The 21,164-nt window shown below is 38.6% G+C and overlaps 1 non-coding gene across 1 annotated transcript; it reads left to right on the plus strand.

The window, feature by feature from the left end:
• Positions 1–20,175: 20,175 nt before the first annotated feature.
• LOC131621182 (small nucleolar RNA R71) lies at positions 20,176–20,282 on the plus strand. The gene has a single exon (XR_009289509.1). It is a non-coding gene; the product is annotated as a small nucleolar RNA R71 (small nucleolar RNA).
• The last annotated feature ends 882 nt before the right edge of the window (positions 20,283–21,164 follow it).

A 21,164-nucleotide genomic window follows, 5' to 3' on the forward strand; every position in this document is an offset into this window, starting at 1 on the left:
GCTATGAATGCAATGAGCCTGGACACTTCAAGAATGAATGTCCAAAACTTCAGAAGGAAAATCCCAAGAAGAAGTTTCATAAGAAGAAAGGTCTTATGGCAACCTGGGATGAGTCAGAAGATGATTCAGACTCTGAAGATGAGCAGGCTAACTGTGCGCTGATGGCGACAGAAGATGACGGATCAGAATCTACATCAGAATCAGATTCTGAAGAGGTATTTTCTGAACTTACTAGAGATGAGTTAGTTTCCGGTCTAACTGAACTTCTGGAATTCAAGTCTCAGATTAGTCTCAAATACAAAGAGCTGAAAAAGCTATTTGAATTTGAAACAAAGAAGCTTGAGTTGGAGAATTCTGAATTAAAAGAAAAACTTTTAAAATTATCCAATAATGTTGGATCTCCTTCTGATTCAGAAAAATCCACTCCTAGTCTAAACCATATTCTGAAAGAATATGATTTAAGTTTCAGGAAGTTCTTATCTAGAAGTATTGGCAGAAGTCAGCTAGCTTCTATGATATATGCTGTGTCTGGAAACAAAAGAGTCGGCATTGGTTTTGAGGGTGAAACCCCATACAAACTTGAACCTGTTGATGAAATGAAATTCACATACAAGCCATTGTATGATCAGTTCAAGTATGGCCACTCCCATGATATTAGGCACACTTCACATGCTCAAAGTTTTCACATAACACACACCAAAAAGCATGTGACACAACCTAGGAAATATCATGAAACTCACATTAAAAATTATCATGCTGTTCCTCCTATTGCTTACAATGTTAAACCCAAGTTCAATCAGAACTTGAGAAAATCTAACAAGAAAGGACCCAAGAAGATGTGGGTACCTAAGGATAAGATTATTCCTATTGCAGATATCCTTGGCTGCAAAAAGGACAAAGCACAACATGTCGTGGTACCTGGACTCTGGATGCTCACGACACATGACAGGAAGAAGGTCTATGTTCCAAGACCTGGTGCTTAAGTCTGGAGGAGAAGTCAAGTTTGGAGGAGATCAGAAGGGCAAGATAATTGGCTCTGGAACTATAAAGTCTGGTAACTCTCCTTCCATTTCTAATGTACTTCTTGTAGAAGGATTAACACATAACCTCTTATCTATCAGTCAATTGAGTGACAATGGTTATGATATAATCTTTAATCAAAAGTCTTGCAAGGCTGTAAATCAGAAGGATGGCTCAATCCTATTTACAGGCAAGAGGAAGAACAACATTTATAAGACAGATCTGCAAGATCTTATGAGTCAGAAGGTGACTTGTCTTATGTCTGTTTCTGAAGAGCAGTGGGTCTGGCACAGAAGATTAGGTCATGCTAGTTTGAGAAAGATTTCTCAGATTAACAAACTGGATCTTGTCAGAGGACTCCCTAATCTGAAATTCAAATCAGATGCTCTTTGTGAAGCATGTCAGAAGGGCAAGTTCTCCAAACCTGCATTCAAGTCCAAGAATGTTGTTTCTACCTCAAGGCCATTAGAACTCTTGCACATTGATCTGTTTGGCCCAGTCAAAACAGCATCTGTCAGAGGGAAGAAATATGGATTAGTCATCGTAGATGATTATAGCCGCTGGACGTGGGTAAAATTCTTGAAACACAAGGATGAGTCTCATTCAGTGTTCTTTGATTTCTGCATTCAGATTCAATCTGAAAAAGAGTGTAAAATCATAAAGGTCAGAAGTGATCATGGTGGTGAATTTGAGAACAGATCCTTTGAAGAATTCTTCAAAGAAAATGGTATTGCCCATGATTTCTCTTGTCCTAGAACTCCACAGCAAAATGGAGTTGTAGAACGAAAGAATAGGACTCTGCAAGAAATGGCCAGAACCATGATCAATGAAACCAATATGGCTAAGCATTTCTGGGCAGAAGCAATAAACACTGCATGCTATATTCAGAATAGAATCTCTATCAGACCTATTCTAAATAAGACTCCTTATGAATTGTGGAAGAATAAAAAGCCCAACATTTCATATTTCCATCCTTTTGGATGTGTATGCTTTATTCTGAACACTAAAGATCATCTTGGTAAGTTTGATTCCAAAGCACAAAAATGTTTCCTTCTTGGATATTCTGAACGCTCAAAAGGCTACAGAGTATACAATACTGAAACATTGATTGTAGAAGAATCAATCAATATCAGGTTTGATGATAAGCTTGGTTCTGAAAAACCAAAGCAGTTTGATAATTTTGCAGATTGTGATATTGATATATCAGAAGTTGTTGAGCCAAGAAGCAACGCATCAGAAGCAGAGCTTCTCAGAAGCAAAGAATCTGAAGATCAAGTATCAGCTTCTCTGGAGAATCTAAGCATTTCTGAAGAACCATCTGTCAGAAGATCATCCAGACTCATCTCTGGTCATTCAGAAGATGTCATTCTTGGAAAGAAGGATGATCCAATCAGAACAAGAGCATTCCTTAAGAACAATGCAGACTGTCAATTAGGTCTTGTATCTTTGATCGAGCCAACTTCTGTTGATCATGCTCTAGAAGATCCAGACTGGATAATTGCTATGCAAGAAGAACTGAATCAGTTTACAAGGAATGATGTTTGGGATCTTGTTCCTAGACCAGATGGATTCAATATAATAGGTACAAAATGGGTCTTCAGAAACAAGCCCAGAATGAGAAGATGAGAAGTTCTTATGTATGGGTATCTTCTGAAATGAAATTTTTTTTTAAGAAGTTCTGATTGAAATCAATTAGAATTGTGATTCAGTTATTACTAACGTTTCATTGTCTAAGTTGATTCAGAATCTCTTTAAAAGCAAAACAGCTGTAACTGGCTATCCAGATGGTAAACACGTGTTCACTATTCCTGGACAAGCGTGCGTGCAGTTGAGGGGACGTCTACTTAGGTAACTGTGCAAATCACGTCTTTTGTCATTATTATCTCTCCTCACGTCACGTAACATTAAATGCTTTTCATCATTTACTCTCTTTCAGTTTTCTTTTTATATTCTTCAAACGTTTCTTTTCCCTCTTATATTTCTCTCACTTTGCATTCAGTTTCTTTTTCGTTCTCTCTCTTTACATTCATATCATAAACCCTAGCAGTTTCCAATATCTGCAACTTCATCATGAATCCATCGTCAAGCTCTGGGAATCAAGATAATGATCGGAAACAAAAGAGAAAGGCAACTGCTGAACCAGAAACCAAACCAAAAAGAGTAAGGATCACCTATGACCCTCTCAAAGTGAACCCGTTTGAAGCTATGATGTCTGGAAATTACTCTAGACGTATGTATCAACCCCTTGACGGTACCCCTCAATCACCTCCCTCTTCAAAGACCTCCACCACCTCTTCCTCCTCATTCATCCTCTCGGAACCACCTTCTTCACCATCTGATATCTCCTCTCCTTCAACCCATCCATCAGATATTTCTTCATCTCTCTCACACCCTTTTCCCACCAGAACACCTAATCCCTATAGTGTTGTTCTTCCCGACTCCAGGTTCACTGTCAACCCTCCAACCCCTACCACTCAATCATATCTGGAGCTTTTACATTCTGATGTAAATGGCTGGTTGGAGATTCTGGGTGCTGCTCACCTTAACCATCTGGATGAGTATGCTACAAGCAACCTTTGGGATACCTTTCGTCAGGATTTTCTGGTTAGGGCTACAGACACTCAGAGAAGGATCATGTCTGAAGCTCCTGGTATTCGTGGTCTTCGGTTGGAAGCTGGTGAAAGCAGCTATCACCATCTCATCAGGAACAGAAGTGTTCTTGAGAAGAAGATACCTGCAGATGAGTTGGAAGAAGAAAATCTCTGCAGAGACATCGTGGTGTGGAAACCATGGTTTCCTGTGCTGACTGGAGATTTTCAGTGGTTGTTTAACTGGTTCAGAATGAACCCTTCTGACAAAGCACCTCACATGGTCTTTCCAGTAGTGGTTTATCCTGCTGAAGTTGCTGGTCCTACTCCTCCAACAAACCTAGCAGCTATTCTTCAAGCGTTGGAAGATGGAACTTCTGAGCTGCCTGAACCAGAATATGCTAAGGCTACTTCTGAGTCAGACTCAGATGAGGAAATGGAAGATGCACAAGCTGAAGATCTCCCAGAAGATCACCCTGCTGAGATTGCTGTCCCTTTTGGCAGAAATTCAGGTGCCTCTTCTTCTGGTGAAACCTCAGCTCTGATGGAGACCTTGGAAGCTCTTCATCAGAATCAAGCTATGCTGGCTTCTCGTTTGGACGCGCAAGAAGTAGCCAATGCTGAGTTTCGCTCTTTCATGGCAAGGCAAGCTACAAGCACTGACGGGATTCATGATGTTCTGGCGCGGATTTTGCGTAGGCTAGGATCTTAGTCCTTTGGTCTTTGTAGTTTTCTTTCCTTGTTGCATCTGTTTTCCTGCATTCCTCTTTTGTAATCTTTCTTGTTGAAATCAATGAAAAGTTATTTGTGTTTCTTTCCAGTTTTGTCTCTTGCTTTGCATCTGAATCTCTTATGCTTTTTGATGTTATGACAAAAAGGGGGAGAAGATAAATGATAAATGATTTGATTAATCTATCAGTTGCTGGGTAAAGCTCCCACACATTTTCTAACAAGAACTGCAAGTTCTATATGGTTTAAGTGTTTTGCAGGTATAAAGAAGTGAAGAGAATCTTCAAAGCAAACACAAGAAGCAAAACCATAAGAAGTGTTATTCTGTAAAAAGAATAAGCTCATGGAAACTGAAGCAAGCTGAGTGCTGTCAAGCTTCAGAAATCAGAAGCAAGAAAGAAGAATGAATCAGAAGCACTGATAATAGAATTTGATCCATATTTGTCTATTTGCTCTGACAAAATTCTATTTGCTCTGATACATTATTTTAGCCTATATGGCTCTGATACATATCATGTGTTCTAATATACATTTTATGTTCTGACTCGTTCATGCTGACTTTTGTCGTTTAGTTTTTGTTCTGTAACATTTCAGGATGTAGAGATGCTCTGATGATGCTCTGGTACATTCAACAATGTTCTGATACAAATCTAGCATGAAGTGATGTTGGTAGAAATTCAAAGCTCTGAAGCTATCCGAGGGAAGCAGAAATCAGAAGCTGTGAATGTTCTAAAGATCCAGAAAACTCAAGTTCTGAAGCTGTCCTAAATGGAAGCAGAAATCAGAAGCTGTGAATGTTCTGAAGATCAAAGAAATTCAAGTTCTGAAGCTGTCCTAACTGGAAGCAGAAATCAGAAGCTGTGAATGTTCTGAAGATCAAAGAAATTCAAGTTCTGAAGCTGTCCTAGATGGAAGCAGGAATCAGAAGCTGTGAGTGTTCTAGGGATCTAAAGAAATTCTAGTTCTGAAGCTGTCCAATGGAAGCAGAAGTCAGAAGCTATGAATTCTCTGAAGACAGAAGCTTATGTGATCGTCTCTACCGAAATAATCAGGGAAGTCTTTTATTAAAGTTCTTCGAGTATTTATTTCAGGGGGAGATTATTTATCTCAGGGGGAGATTGTTAATCTCAGGGGGAGACATATTCATATGCTTATGCTATAGCTGTGTAATTTGTCTTTTGCCGTCTGCTCTTTCTGATCGCAAATTCATATCATTTATATATGTTTTTGTCATCATCAAAAAGGGGGAGATTGTTAGAACAAGATTTGTTCTGATCAATTATCTTAGTTTTGATGATAACAATAATATGAATTTTGCTTAAGATAATATGGTACTCTAATCCAATGCAATTTCCTTTTCAGGAAATATATAAAGAGTATGCATAATTCAGCGCTCAGAAGCTTTGTCTCAAAGGGTTCAGCATGCAACATCAGAACATGGTCTGGCAAGACATCAGAAGATGGTCGAAGCAGAATCAGAACATGGGTCTATGGAAGCATCAGAAGAACAAGAGAACAGAAGCACTGAAGTTCTGATGGTATCACGCTCAGAAGCACTTCAAGGTCAGAAGATCAGAAGATGCTTTGCACCAAGCTGTTTGACTCTGATGACATTCAAACGTTGTATTCACAAACATCAGATCAGAAGGAAGTACAAGTGGCAAGCTACGCTGACTGACAAAAGGAACGTTAAAAGCTATTATAGGCAACGTCAGTAGACACAGCGTGAACAAGGCTCGAGGTAGTTGACAAAAGCGTATAACATTAAATGCGATGCTGTACGGAACACGCAAAGCATTAAATGCACTCAACGGTCATCTTCTCCAACGCCTATAAATATGAAGTTCTGATGAGAAGCAAGGTTAACGATTCTGCACAAAACAACTCATATTAACTTGCTGAAACTCTGTTCTACTCAAAAGCTCAGAATCTTCATCTTCATCAAAGCTCACTACATTGCTGTTGTAATATATTAGTGAGATTAAGCTTAAACGTTAAGAGAAATATCACAGTTTGTGATTATAGCTTTTAAGAAGCAATTGTAATACTCTTAGAATTGATTACATTAAGTTGTAAGGAACTAGAGTGATCGTGTGGATCAGAATACTCTAGGAAGTCTTAGAGGTTATCTAAGCAGGTTGTAACTAGAGTGATCGTGTGGATCAGAATACTCTAGAAAGTCTTAGAGGGTATCTAAGCAGTTGTTCCTGGAGTGATCAGTGTGTGATCAGAAGACTCTGGAAGACTTAGTTGCTAACTAAGTGGAGAACCATTGTAATCCGTGCGATTAGTGGATTAAATCCTCAGTTGAGGTAAATAATCTCTGCGGGGGTGGACTGGAGTAGTTTAGTTAACAACGAACCAGGATAAAAATAACTGTGCAATTTATTTTTATCTGTCAAGTTTTTTAAAGCTACACTTATTCAAACCCCCCCTTTCTAAGTGTTTTTCTATCCTTCAATTGGCATCAGAGCGCCGGTTCTAAGGTGCAAGCACTTAACCGTGTTTAGAAAAGATTCAGGAAGAGAAAAACGCTTCAGTAAAAGATGGCTGATGAAACTGCAAAGTCTACACCTGCATCTACATCTGGCTCTGCTGAGCAACACAACGGTAACAATGGTTATACTAGACCGCCGGTATTTGATGGTGAAAACTTTGAATACTGGAAAGATAAACTGGAAAGTTACTTTCTTGGTCTAGATGGTGATCTATGGGATCTTCTGATGGATGGTTACAAACATCCAGTAAATGCCAGTGGCGTAAAGCTGACAAGGCAAGAAATGAATGATGATCAGAAGAAGCTTTTCAGGAATCATCATAAATGCAGAACTGTTTTGCTGAATGCTATCTCTCATGCTGAGTATGAGAAGATATCTAACAGGGAAACGGCCTATGACATATATGAGTCCTTGAAAATGACTCATGAAGGAAATGCTCAAGTCAAGGAGACTAAAGCTCTCGCTTTAATCCAGAAGTATGAAGCCTTCAAGATGGAGGATGATGAAGACATTGAAAAGATGTTTTCAAGATTTCAAACTCTTACTGCTGGATTGAGAGTTCTTGACAAGGGATACACCAAGGCTGATCACGTAAAGAAGATCATCAGAAGCTTACCCAGAAGATGGGGTCCTATGGTGACTGCATTCAAGATTGCAAAGAATCTGAATGAAGTTTCACTGGAAGAGCTTATCAGTGCCTTGAGAAGCCATGAAATAGAGCTGGACGCAAATGAGCCTCAAAAGAAAGGTAAGTCTATTGCATTAAAATCCAATATCAAGAAATGCACTAACGCTTTTCAGGCTAGAGAAGAAGATCCTGAAGAATCAGAATCTGAAGAAGAAGATGAACTGTCCTTGATCTCCAGAAGGCTAAATCAACTCTGGAAGAACAAGCAAAGGAAGTTCAGAGGCGTCAGAAGTTCAAAGAAATTTGAACGTGGAGAATCTTCTGATGACAGAAGATTTGACAAGAAGAAGGTCATGTGCTATGAATGCAATGAGCCTGGACACTTCAAGAATGAATGTCCAAAACTTCAGAAGGAAAATCCCAAGAAGAAGTTTCATAAGAAGAAAGGTCTTATGGCAACCTGGGATGAGTCAGAAGATGATTCAGACTCTGAAGATGAGCAGGCTAACTGTGCGCTGATGGCGACAGAAGATGACGGATCAGAATCTACATCAGAATCAGATTCTGAAGAGGTATTTTCTGAACTTACTAGAGATGAGTTAGTTTCCGGTCTAACTGAACTTCTGGAATTCAAGTCTCAGATTAGTCTCAAATACAAAGAGCTGAAAAAGCTATTTGAATTTGAAACAAAGAAGCTTGAGTTGGAGAATTCTGAATTAAAAGAAAAACTTTTAAAATTATCCAATAATGTTGGATCTCCTTCTGATTCAGAAAAATCCACTCCTAGTCTAAACCATATTCTGAAAGAATATGATTTAAGTTTCAGGAAGTTCTTATCTAGAAGTATTGGCAGAAGTCAGCTAGCTTCTATGATATATGCTGTGTCTGGAAACAAAAGAGTCGGCATTGGTTTTGAGGGTGAAACCCCATACAAACTTGAACCTGTTGATGAAATGAAATTCACATACAAGCCATTGTATGATCAGTTCAAGTATGGCCACTCCCATGATATTAGGCACACTTCACATGCTCAAAGTTTTCACATAACACACACCAAAAAGCATGTGACACAACCTAGGAAATATCATGAAACTCACATTAAAAATTATCATGCTGTTCCTCCTATTGCTTACAATGTTAAACCCAAGTTCAATCAGAACTTGAGAAAATCTAACAAGAAAGGACCCAAGAAGATGTGGGTACCTAAGGATAAGATTATTCCTATTGCAGATATCCTTGGCTGCAAAAAGGACAAAGCACAACATGTCGTGGTACCTGGACTCTGGATGCTCACGACACATGACAGGAAGAAGGTCTATGTTCCAAGACCTGGTGCTTAAGTCTGGAGGAGAAGTCAAGTTTGGAGGAGATCAGAAGGGCAAGATAATTGGCTCTGGAACTATAAAGTCTGGTAACTCTCCTTCCATTTCTAATGTACTTCTTGTAGAAGGATTAACACATAACCTCTTATCTATCAGTCAATTGAGTGACAATGGTTATGATATAATCTTTAATCAAAAGTCTTGCAAGGCTGTAAATCAGAAGGATGGCTCAATCCTATTTACAGGCAAGAGGAAGAACAACATTTATAAGACAGATCTGCAAGATCTTATGAGTCAGAAGGTGACTTGTCTTATGTCTGTTTCTGAAGAGCAGTGGGTCTGGCACAGAAGATTAGGTCATGCTAGTTTGAGAAAGATTTCTCAGATTAACAAACTGGATCTTGTCAGAGGACTCCCTAATCTGAAATTCAAATCAGATGCTCTTTGTGAAGCATGTCAGAAGGGCAAGTTCTCCAAACCTGCATTCAAGTCCAAGAATGTTGTTTCTACCTCAAGGCCATTAGAACTCTTGCACATTGATCTGTTTGGCCCAGTCAAAACAGCATCTGTCAGAGGGAAGAAATATGGATTAGTCATCGTAGATGATTATAGCCGCTGGACGTGGGTAAAATTCTTGAAACACAAGGATGAGTCTCATTCAGTGTTCTTTGATTTCTGCATTCAGATTCAATCTGAAAAAGAGTGTAAAATCATAAAGGTCAGAAGTGATCATGGTGGTGAATTTGAGAACAGATCCTTTGAAGAATTCTTCAAAGAAAATGGTATTGCCCATGATTTCTCTTGTCCTAGAACTCCACAGCAAAATGGAGTTGTAGAACGAAAGAATAGGACTCTGCAAGAAATGGCCAGAACCATGATCAATGAAACCAATATGGCTAAGCATTTCTGGGCAGAAGCAATAAACACTGCATGCTATATTCAGAATAGAATCTCTATCAGACCTATTCTAAATAAGACTCCTTATGAATTGTGGAAGAATAAAAAGCCCAACATTTCATATTTCCATCCTTTTGGATGTGTATGCTTTATTCTGAACACTAAAGATCATCTTGGTAAGTTTGATTCCAAAGCACAAAAATGTTTCCTTCTTGGATATTCTGAACGCTCAAAAGGCTACAGAGTATACAATACTGAAACATTGATTGTAGAAGAATCAATCAATATCAGGTTTGATGATAAGCTTGGTTCTGAAAAACCAAAGCAGTTTGATAATTTTGCAGATTGTGATATTGATATATCAGAAGTTGTTGAGCCAAGAAGCAACGCATCAGAAGCAGAGCTTCTCAGAAGCAAAGAATCTGAAGATCAAGTATCAGCTTCTCTGGAGAATCTAAGCATTTCTGAAGAACCATCTGTCAGAAGATCATCCAGACTCATCTCTGGTCATTCAGAAGATGTCATTCTTGGAAAGAAGGATGATCCAATCAGAACAAGAGCATTCCTTAAGAACAATGCAGACTGTCAATTAGGTCTTGTATCTTTGATCGAGCCAACTTCTGTTGATCATGCTCTAGAAGATCCAGACTGGATAATTGCTATGCAAGAAGAACTGAATCAGTTTACAAGGAATGATGTTTGGGATCTTGTTCCTAGACCAGATGGATTCAATATAATAGGTACAAAATGGGTCTTCAGAAACAAGCCCAGAATGAGAAGATGAGAAGTTCTTATGTATGGGTATCTTCTGAAATGAAATTTTTTTTAAGAAGTTCTGATTGAAATCAATTAGAATTGTGATTCAGTTATTACTAACGTTTCATTGTCTAAGTTGATTCAGAATCTCTTTAAAAGCAAAACAGCTGTAACTGGCTATCCAGATGGTAAACACGTGTTCACTATTCCTGGACAAGCGTGCGTGCAGTTGAGGGGACGTCTACTTAGGTAACTGTGCAAATCACGTCTTTTGTCATTATTATCTCTCCTCACGTCACGTAACATTAAATGCTTTTCATCATTTACTCTCTTTCAGTTTTCTTTTTATATTCTTCAAACGTTTCTTTTCCCTCTTATATTTCTCTCACTTTGCATTCAGTTTCTTTTTCGTTCTCTCTCTTTACATTCATATCATAAACCCTAGCAGTTTCCAATATCTGCAACTTCATCATGAATCCATCGTCAAGCTCTGGGAATCAAGATAATGATCGGAAACAAAAGAGAAAGGCAACTGCTGAACCAGAAACCAAACCAAAAAGAGTAAGGATCACCTATGACCCTCTCAAAGTGAACCCGTTTGAAGCTATGATGTCTGGAAATTACTCTAGACGTATGTATCAACCCCTTGACGGTACCCCTCAATCACCTCCCTCTTCAAAGACCTCCACCACCTCTTCCTCCTCATTCATCCTCTCGGAACCACCTTCTTCACCATCTGATATCTCCTCTCCTTCAACCCATCCATCAGATATTTCTTCATCTCTCTCACACCCTTTTCCCACCAGAACACCTAATCCCTATAGTGTTGTTCTTCCCGACTCCAGGTTCACTGTCAACCCTCCAACCCCTACCACTCAATCATATCTGGAGCTTTTACATTCTGATGTAAATGGCTGGTTGGAGATTCTGGGTGCTGCTCACCTTAACCATCTGGATGAGTATGCTACAAGCAACCTTTGGGATACCTTTCGTCAGGATTTTCTGGTTAGGGCTACAGACACTCAGAGAAGGATCATGTCTGAAGCTCCTGGTATTCGTGGTCTTCGGTTGGAAGCTGGTGAAAGCAGCTATCACCATCTCATCAGGAACAGAAGTGTTCTTGAGAAGAAGATACCTGCAGATGAGTTGGAAGAAGAAAATCTCTGCAGAGACATCGTGGTGTGGAAACCATGGTTTCCTGTGCTGACTGGAGATTTTCAGTGGTTGTTTAACTGGTTCAGAATGAACCCTTCTGACAAAGCACCTCACATGGTCTTTCCAGTAGTGGTTTATCCTGCTGAAGTTGCTGGTCCTACTCCTCCAACAAACCTAGCAGCTATTCTTCAAGCGTTGGAAGATGGAACTTCTGAGCTGCCTGAACCAGAATATGCTAAGGCTACTTCTGAGTCAGACTCAGATGAGGAAATGGAAGATGCACAAGCTGAAGATCTCCCAGAAGATCACCCTGCTGAGATTGCTGTCCCTTTTGGCAGAAATTCAGGTGCCTCTTCTTCTGGTGAAACCTCAGCTCTGATGGAGACCTTGGAAGCTCTTCATCAGAATCAAGCTATGCTGGCTTCTCGTTTGGACGCGCAAGAAGTAGCCAATGCTGAGTTTCGCTCTTTCATGGCAAGGCAAGCTACAAGCACTGACGGGATTCATGATGTTCTGGCGCGGATTTTGCGTAGGCTAGGATCTTAGTCCTTTGGTCTTTGTAGTTTTCTTTCCTTGTTGCATCTGTTTTCCTGCATTCCTCTTTTGTAATCTTTCTTGTTGGAATCAATGAAAAGTTATTTGTGTTTCTTTCCTTTTGTCTCTTGCTTTGCATCTGAATCTCTTATGCTTTTTGATGTTATGACAAAAAGGGGGAGAAGATAAATGATAAATGATTTGATTAATCTATCAGTTGCTGGGTAAAGCTCCCACACATTTACTAACAAGAACTGCAAGTTCTATATGGTTTAAGTGTTTTGCAGGTATAAAGAAGTGAAGAGAATCTTCAAAGCAAACACAAGAAGCAAAACCATAAGAAGTGTTATTCTGTAAAAAGAATAAGCTCATGGAAACTGAAGCAAGCTGAGTGCTGTCAAGCTTCAGAAATCAGAAGCAAGAAAGAAGAATGAATCAGAAGCACTGATAATAGAATTTGATCCATATTTGTCTATTTGCTCTGACAAAATTCTATTTGCTCTGATACATTATTTTAGCCTATATGGCTCTGATACATATCATGTGTTCTAATATACATTTTATGTTCTGACTCGTTCATGCTGACTTTTGTCGTTTAGTTTTTGTTCTGTAACATTTCAGGATGTAGAGATGCTCTGATGATGCTCTGGTACATTCAACAATGTTCTGATACAAATCTAGCATGAAGTGATGTTGGTAGAAATTCAAAGCTCTGAAGCTATCCGAGGGAAGCAGAAATCAGAAGCTGTGAATGTTCTAAAGATCCAGAAAACTCAAGTTCTGAAGCTGTCCTAAATGGAAGCAGAAATCAGAAGCTGTGAATGTTCTGAAGATCAAAGAAATTCAAGTTCTGAAGCTGTCCTAACTGGAAGCAGAAATCAGAAGCTGTGAATGTTCTGAAGATCAAAGAAATTCAAGTTCTGAAGCTGTCCTAGATGGAAGCAGGAATCAGAAGCTGTGAGTGTTCTAGGGATCTAAAGAAATTCTAGTTCTGAAGCTGTCCAATGGAAGCAGAAGTCAGAAGCTATGAATTCTCTGAAGACAGAAGCTTATGTGATCGTCTCTACCGAAATAATCAGGGAAGTCTTTTATTAAAGTTCTTCGAGTATTTATTTCAGGGGGAGATTATTTATCTCAGGGGGAGATTGTTAATCTCAGGGGGAGACATATTCATATGCTTATGCTATAGCTGTGTAATTTGTCTTTTGCCGTCTGCTCTTTCTGATCGCAAATTCATATCATTTATATATTTTTTTGTCATCATCAAAAAGGGGGAGATTGTTAGAACAAGATTTGTTCTGATCAATTATCTTAGTTTTGATGATAACAATAATATGAATTTTGCTTAAGATAATATGGTACTCTAATCCAATGCAATTTCCTTTTCAGGAAATATATAAAGAGTATGCATAATTCAGCGCTCAGAAGCTTTGTCTCAAAGGGTTCAGCATGCAACATCAGAACATGGTCTGGCAAGACATCAGAAGATGGTCGAAGCAGAATCAGAACATGGGTCTATGGAAGCATCAGAAGAACAAGAGAACAGAAGCACTGAAGTTCTGATGGTATCACGCTCAGAAGCACTTCAAGGTCAGAAGATCAGAAGATGCTTTGCACCAAGCTGTTTGACTCTGATGACATTCAAACGTTGTATTCACAAACATCAGATCAGAAGGAACTACAAGTGGCAAGCTACGCTGACTGACAAAAGGAACGTTAAAAGCTATTATAGGCAACGTCAGTAGACACAGCGTGAACAAGGCTCGAGGTAGTTGACAAAAGCGTATAACATTAAATGCGATGCTGTACGGAACACGCAAAGCATTAAATGCACTCAACGGTCATCTTCTCCAACGCCTATAAATATGAAGTTCTGATGAGAAGCAAGGTTAACGATTCTGCACAAAACAACTCATATTAACTTGCTGAAACTCTGTTCTACTCAAAAGCTCAGAATCTTCATCTTCATCAAAGCTCACTACATTGCTGTTGTAATATATTAGTGAGATTAAACTTAAACGTTAAGAGAAATATCACAGTTTGTGATTATAGCTTTTAAGAAGCAATTGTAATACTCTTAGAATTGATTACATTAAGTTGTAAGGAACTAGAGTGATCGTGTGGATCAGAATACTCTAGGAAGTCTTAGAGGTTATCTAAGCAGGTTGTAACTAGAGTGATCGTGTGGATCAGAATACTCTAGAAAATCTTAGAGGGTATCTAAGCAGTTGTTCCTGGAGTGATCAGTGTGTGATCAGAAGACTCTGGAAGACTTAGTTGCTGACTAAGTGGAGAACCATTGTAATCCGTGCGATTAGTGGATTAAATCCTCAGTTGAGGTAAATCATCTCTGCGGGGGTGGACTGGAGTAGTTTAGTTAACAACGAACCAGGATAAAAATAACTGTGCAATTTATTTTTATCTGTCAAGTTTTTTAAAGCTACACTTATTCAAACCCCCCCTTTTTAAGTGTTTTTCTATCCTTCAAAAAGGTGCAACCTGAACTTAATCTCTCGAGGTACTTTGGAAGTGGACATAGCCGAAAGTGTCGGACGCAACTTGAAGAACTGGACTGAGAAGGTAAGTGGTGAAATCGAGCCAGAAAGGAAAGTCACATGACATAAAGGGTGTGTTGAAGCTGCAAACTTAGCCTACATGGTGAGGAACATAAAATGCCAAACATATGTAAAGATCATCATGAGAGTGAAATCAGGTATGACTTTATCTCTCTAATTTTGCGTTTGTCCTACCGACACAGTACAATTATGAAATCACACACTAAGGCACTTGTTTGTTCTCCCCAGAGCCTTTCTGTCCTTCATTTATTTTTGTTTTATCCCTCGTTAAACCCGTTGAGCCATCCCCCCTTGTTTGTTAAACCCACACATGTCATCCTTAACCATAATTCTATCATTTTTGTTTGGCACTTGTGTAATTATTGTTTCTTTTGAACTTGTGTGAAATTGTAAGTTTGGGGTGGTGCTTAAGAAAATAAAGGGCAAGTGATATATGAAAAAAAAATAAAAGTGTGTAAAGCACAAGAAAAAAAAGAAAAAAATAGTTTGAAACACTTGCCTAAAACGATTTGAAAGACTCGAACGATGTTGATTACCCGGTAATTAGGTAAAAAGGAGAGTCTAAGAAGAAACCCCCTCATACAAAATCGAACACAAAGACAAGAAAAATAACATAAGTGCTAGTTCATAAACCATTTGCATATCAATCTCTTGTTTATCCTTCCTTTCACCTCAGCCCCGTTACAACCTAAAAAGTCCTCAAAAGTGTGTGAATTCTTTTTGTGTAGTGAAAGTAGGATGCATGCAAAGTCAAGGGTTGATATTGCATATCGTGATGTTGAGCGAAAAGCACTCTAACCCCGAGAGACAATGTGAGAAGTGTGAAAAGTTTGCAGGTGAAATACACTCTGTTGTGAAGTGTGATGGACAACAAGGTCCGATAAGTCCAAAAGCTTAATCAAGAAAGGGAAGTAAATTGTGAAAGACATCGACTATGTTGTGGAAAAGAAAAGTTTAAGGTGACCTTGGTTTGATCTCTTGCATCACTTGAGGACAAGCAATGAGATAAGTTTGGGGTTGTGATCGGTCACCATTTCTACTTAATTTCGTCATAAATTCGGCATAAGATCGTCATACTTGGTAACACTTTGTGGTTGTTTTCAAGAGTTTTTCGTTGATTCCTTTAATATTAGTTAATTGCTTGCATTATGTTTTTGTTCCCTTTATCATGTCTTTTTAGATGCTTTTGATCTCTCTACTTGGTGGTTGTAGGTTAAGTCTGGATCAGATGGAAATTGCACAAGTGTTGGTGTAAAAGAAGCTGAAAATCGTGACATGCGTGTAGTATTTTGATCATAACTGGAGCTTCGTAACTCGGAATGACGCGGTTCTGGTGGCAAAATTTCGCTAACGAAAAGGGATACAACTTTGATTTTGAAGTCAAAACCAAAAGAGGCAGAGACGGACACGGTCAGACCGTGTCAAGTGACACAGCCGTGTCAGCTGTGCGGACAGAATTTCTGAATTTTGGTTTTTTCCAATTTTTAAAGTTCTAGGGGCAGTTTGGGTATTATGGCTGAGATCTGAAAACCTAGAGGGATTAAAAGAAGATTGAAAGACAAGGAGAAGAGACTTTTGATCGTACGAAAGAATTCCAGAAGAGAGCAAGATAGCGTTATCAAGGTTGTGGAAGACGAAGAGATTCAACGGTGGAAACCATTGAAGATCAGAGTTCTCCTAATCTTTTGTAAATGTCTAAACTTTCTGATTTTGGTTTCTTGAATATTATGAGAGGCTAAACCCCCCAATGCCAGGGGGTGTCCCTGATTTGCATTGTAATGACTCTGAATATCGTTGTTCTTTAATCAAGCTTTCATATTTTGCAATTTAATTGTTTAATGTTTTTATTGCTTTCTTTGTCGGCAAAACAAGATTGATCCACGGTTAACAATCTGTAAGACTACGGTTGTTAAGGTTTTTAAACAATTAAATCTTATTGTTATCACCTAGGCCTAGGGATACCGTAAGGTTATTTGAAAAATTCTTGATTATTTACATCTTTGGTTCACAAACCTTTGTTTCTAAGGACTTAGGCATTAGGATTGCAAACCAAAAGGTTTTCACTAAGGACTTAGGAAAACACCCTTAAGAACAAATAGTTGCAACATATGAACTTGTTAAAGAGATCTTAGTACAGAGTCATTAGAAGGCTGATCATACACCTACATTGGCATTACTCTGAATTTATACACAAAAGCTATTTTACTTTCAGCTTATTTATTTGAATTTTATTCTTCCAATATAAAAACCCTATCTGCTCTTTTGTTTAATTGACTGTTTACAATAATTTATCTTTCCTACGCAATCCTCGTGATCGATACTTGGGGTAAAACCCATTATTACTACATCGGTGAAAATAGTACACTTGCTATTTTTCCGATCAGTCCTCTATAAGCCACTTTGGAAGCTTTTTTCCATTTGAGGATTTTATCCTGGTGACATGAGCTTTGACAAAAAACTGCTTTTGGTTGACTTTCAAAAAGGACCTGTAATGTTTTGATCCATAGCTCTCAAATGAAGCATTTTTATCCTTGGCTTGTGAGAGACAAATTTGTAGAGAATTCAATTTCCTTCAAAATGAGCTTTGGATGGGAAATTTCTGATGTTTCTTGTGAAAGTTATGGCTGGTCAAAGTTCAATTGACTTTTAGGTCAAAAACCTTAATTTAGAAACTTTGAGTATTGTTGATTTCTGAACTTTCCTTGATGAATCATGATCAGTCCTTGATCAAATGATGAATGATACTTCAAAATAAGGATGTTGACTTTTAGGTCAAACTAGTCGACTGTTGACTTTCTGAGCAATTGACTGGGCATTCCTTGGAATTGAAGCTTGTACTTGATGTGAGGATTCTTCAAGGCATATGAGAGGCCATGGGAACCATTTGAGGTATCAGAGCCTGATTTTTCTTGGAGAGAGACAAAACCCAAGTTTGAGGGTTATTGTTTAGGAGAGTGTGTCCTTGAGTCTTTGAACTTTGGTATGAGTTTGAGTAGGAAAATGTGATGGGAAAATTTTGGGGTATGACACCAACCCTATAAAGAATAGGTCCAATTAGCCGGATTGTAGACACATGTCATCTAAGGATCCGACAATGTGAAGTAATGAACAATCTCATCATTGAACAGGAGCCTATAATGATATGGGTAAAATGAAACACGCCTCATCAGGTCACAATCCAAGCAGAAATTTGCATGTAAAAGTCCTTCGGTAGATCTACCAGTCTGGTGGAGACTCTCAATCAAGGAAGTTCTCACTAGCGATAGGATGTGACTGACTAGTACAGTACAAGAATAATATCTCCTCAACACTAACAAGATGATCACAATGACTCCTCCCAAAGAAGGTATGGCACAAGATCATCTGAAAGTATCTGAAGGTCGGGTTGTGGATCTTTTTAGAAAGCTGAGTGGATGGGTCAAGGCTACCTTCGTTAGTGATGTTGCTCCAAATTTTAAATTTTTTTCTGTTCATATAGTAACTCAGCGAAAGCTCAGGAGTAACATCAGGGTCAGTCTAAAAACCTAGAAAGTCACCAAACTGCTTCAGGTTGAAGACGTATTCAGTTCCAAACAACCTAAAGTTGATGTATCCCTTGGCATCACCACTTCCCACATATGGCTCATAATCAAGAGAGCTACGAAACTCCAGAGTGAGGTTTCTATAGGTTACGTTGATGTCGTCAGCATACTTCTCCCAATTAAGCTAGTTGCATAGATATCTAACACTTTCCTAAATCCTGAGTGCTTCCATGCAAATCTATCAGGGTATCTGGTAGGCAACATAGGTCGAATAGATAAAGCAGCGTAGCACGACCTTTGCGTGTCATCTCTAAAAAAACCACATGCATGTTATCGAACTGAGCCATCCTGTAAAATAAAGTTAGAATATCTGGACCTGAAAAAGATCAGTCCAAATAAAATTAACTTATGATAATTAAAAATAAAAGAAAAATTAAATTGAAAAAGAAACCATGGGTTGCCTCCCATGCAGCATTTGTTTAACGTTGTTAGCTTGACGGCTCAATCTTCGGTTTCCATGGCTACTTATCATGCCATCTTTCATATCCCTCACCTTTTCTCTTCTTCCTTCTGTAAGGTAGTTCAGACTTCTGAGCTTGTGGTGGTGGTTCTGGATCTATTAGCTTTTCAGGTTTGGGTTCAGTTCTTTCACTCACCATCTTGAAGGTTAACATTCCCCTCTTAACATTAACGATCTCCTTGGTTTCATGGTCGTCTAATTTTCTCTTTTTGTGCAGTCTCTCTAATAAAGGTGTATTAACGTGAACATTTTCCAAAACCTCCACATACCTTTTGGATTTGGAGTCTATCACAGATATTTTAGGGAAAGAAATAAGTGGGTTGTAGTGAGGAGGAACAATATAAGGTGTATCCTCCTCAACTCCTTCGACAACTTCCTTTTCGGGTGGTGTCGGCGGATCATTCTTAATCTCTACTCTTTTCTCACCAGAAATTTCCTCAATCTCATCATCACTTTCCTTAAGGTTTTCAATTGGACTTGCGCTATTGGTTGTTACAACATCCACATTCTCCTCAAGGAAGGGTCCTAGAATTATGTGTTTAAGCATGGAGATTTGGGTCTCCATGACCATGTTGTGAGTCGCTAGGGACTTAAGCTTAATATTCATCTTCCTAAAGGATTCATTAATTTGAAGATGTTGTTTTCTAAACTCTTCATTTTGGACAGCTACACAAAGTTTCATAGATTCTATCCGAGAAAGAGTTTGTGTTTGAGCTATTTGTGAGATTTGGGTTTCAAGTATCTTGTTGTGGGTTATCATCTAGTCAAACTTAGTTCCTAGTTGCGTGATTAGCTCATTCTTATGAACGCTATAGTTCAAGAACTCTTTATCCTGCTGAGTCTGTGTTAGGATAAAATCATCTACGGTCTCCTTAAGACTGGGCTTTGGTGGCACAACTTGCATAGGTTGATTTTGTCTTTGAGCTTGAAAACCTTGCGGTCTAAAGGATCTAGGATTTTGGATCAGGTTGTTATTTTTATAGGAAAAATTAGGGTGGTTCCTCCATCCAAGATTGTAAGTATTGGAAAAAGGATTTCGTGTAATTAACTTGGTCTGAGCTAGACCTATTCAATAGGTTGCAACCAGAAGTTTGATGTCCTTGAGTTCCACAGAGTTTGCATTCCGATTGGACTGAAGCTACTATGGCAGGGTTTTGAGACATATTTTCGAATTTTAAGGCTAGGGCGTCTATTTTGGCTTGCATCACATCCATGCAACTTATCTCATGTACTCCAACTTGGGTCTCCTTCTTTTCTATTGTCGCTCATTATGCTCCCCATTGGAAATGGTTTTGGGCCATATCTTCTATTAGGGCATAAGCGTCAGGGTAAGGTTTGTTCATCAGTGCACCACCAGTGGTAGCGTCGATAAACATTTTAGTATTATAATGGAGTCCATTGTAGAAGATGTGTATGATTAACCATTGCTCTAGGCCATGGTGCGGATAAGCTCTTAAAAGGTCTTTATATCTCTCCCAGGCTTCAAAAAGTGATTCGCCTTGGTTTTGAGTAAATCTAATGATCAGGTTCCTAAGGAAAGCGGTCTTGCTTGAGGGAAAATATCGAGCAAGGAATACTCTCCTAAGGTCTTCCCAAGTTGTTATTGAATTGGCTGGAAGGGAATCTTACTAGTCGTGTGCTTTACCTCTAAGGGAGAAATGGAATAATCTTAGACGAATTGCTTCAGGTGAAGCACCATTTGCCTTAAGGGTGTTAGCTTACTGGATAAAAAAATTTAGGTGTTGATTCGGGTTCTCAGTAGCGAGACCAGCGAATTGGTTTTATTGTACTAATTGTAAGAGTGAGGGCTTTAGTTTGAAATTATTAGTTGTTATAGCAGGGCTTACTATACTAGAACTAGGCTCCTCATTAGATGGTTGGTAAAATTCCTTAAGAGATCTTTGGTTATGGTCTTCGACCATAACTCTTCTTAAACTTTGGATAAAAAGGCGTGCTCGAGTGTAACGTCCAGGTCCCGCTAAAGGATCTAATAAGTTTTCGGTGCTACGATTCTTACACATCTATCGGCTAATAAAACCTTAGTCTATACGGTGTAACAATAAGGTACGAAATTTTGACGTAGTTGGTCCCCGGAAACGGCGCTAAAAACTTGACGGGTCTGTAAACAGAGTCTAAATTAAACTGCAAGTGCACAACCTATCGAAGTAATATAAAAGATTGTCGAACCACAGAGACCAACAATCAAATCTATCGTTACTTATTGTTACGGTGTTTATTTAAGAAAAATCAAATAAGTATGTATGAGAAAGAGCGATGAGGTAAATAACTTTAATAAATTTAGATAAATAACAATAATGGAGCGTAATTCACATCAACAAACAATACTCTAACTGTCTCTATTAAGATTTCCTACAAGGCAATGTTTTCAACTTTGAAAATAATTGATTTAATGGGAACTT

This window comes from Vicia villosa, linkage group LG7 (genome assembly GCF_029867415.1).
Source record: "Vicia villosa cultivar HV-30 ecotype Madison, WI linkage group LG7, Vvil1.0, whole genome shotgun sequence".
In the NCBI taxonomy this organism is placed as follows: Eukaryota; Viridiplantae; Streptophyta; class Magnoliopsida; order Fabales; family Fabaceae; genus Vicia; species Vicia villosa.